This window comes from Borostomias antarcticus (assembly GCF_949987555.1).
Source record: "Borostomias antarcticus genome assembly, chromosome: 1".
In the NCBI taxonomy this organism is placed as follows: domain Eukaryota; kingdom Metazoa; phylum Chordata; class Actinopteri; order Stomiiformes; family Stomiidae; genus Borostomias; species Borostomias antarcticus.
In genome coordinates, this window is record NC_140234.1 from 57297704 (window position 1) to 57299106 (window position 1403).

The window sequence follows — 1403 nt, forward strand, 5'->3', positions numbered from 1 at the left end:
GGTTAGAAAAGACATGTACGGCGTAGATGAGAACAGAGCCAAACCTCTGTCTGTTGTGGAAGAAGCTAGATAGAAATGAACTCATCATGACATCAGACCCGTGATGTCAGACCCATGATGTCAGACCCATGACACCGTAGGCCAATGTGTTTCCATACAGCTAGCTTCTTCTTTTTTTCATGGAGCAAACTGCTTCTTTCCTGCTCGGTCAGATGCTAGCCCTTTCCCTCAGTCTCTCAAATCTATTAAAATAAAACAGCGCTGTACGATTGACTTCCATTTGGGGACCCCCAGTGCATATACCCAGACTAGCGAGCCGGGGGCTACAGCCTGTGCCAGAGCCACGCTGAGGTAGCCGGCGTGCTGATGTTATTAGCGACGGCGCGGGGTCGACCGCCGTGACGCGCGCCAGTCACATTTCCTCCCTCTGAGCCGATAAACATCGGAATATTGAAGGCTGAGAATTCCGCCCGGTGGAATTAAAACTCCCCCGGCTCATGGAGAGAGCCAACGGTAATCTTCGGTTGAGTTTTCCCGCGAATCCTTTTCTCCGCGGTCTCTCAGTTCCTCTTTCCTCTTCTTCTTCTGCTCGTGTTCTCTCTCGGTGACACGGCGGCGGGGACATTGTGCGGCTTATCCGCTATTGAATCTGCAGAGTCCTTTTAAAAAGTGGATAGTGCTGTGTGTCGGTGCGTCTGGTTTGTGTCGCTCGTCTTTAACGTGGCGTGGTACGTGTGACGAGGGGGTGGGGGGGGTTGAGGGGGGTTGGGGGGGGGGGGTTGGTGGAGGACGAACACTCATAAGCCTCTGACTAAGCAGGGCCTAACGTACTGTAGCAGCCTCTCAATACAGCAAAACCAAATTAAACAGTGTTTTATTGTAAAAACACAGAATTCAAATTAAGGATTTTGAGATCGCGTTTGAGAGAATAAGATGGGATTTTGCAGGTTGGAGTCACGCTTAGGCCTCAGGCTTAAAGATGGAAGCTAACCCGTAGTTTAACATGGATTTAAAGGTGTATTAAAAGTGCAGCATTTACCACATGGAGTATATATTGTGTTGCCGGTATGAAGTGGACCCAGGCAAATAGAGGATCCCATCACGTGTGTGTGTGTGTGAAGGGGTTGTGGGGTATGTGTGTGTGGAGGGATTGTGGGGGGTGTGTGTGTGTGGAGGGGTTGTGGTGTGTGTGTGTGTGTGTGGAGGGGTTGCGGTGTGTGTGTGTGTGAGAGTGAGTGAGGGGATTGGCAGGGGCTCCATTTCAAAAGGGCGAGTGGTGAGAGGGATTGAGTAGAGGGGAGGGTGTGGGTTTGGGGGGTTGGGGGGGTCCGTAGTTCTACCGAGACGAGGCCTCTCACCAGGGCAGGGCGGGGGAGGGGGAGGGAGAGGGGAGGGGGAACAGC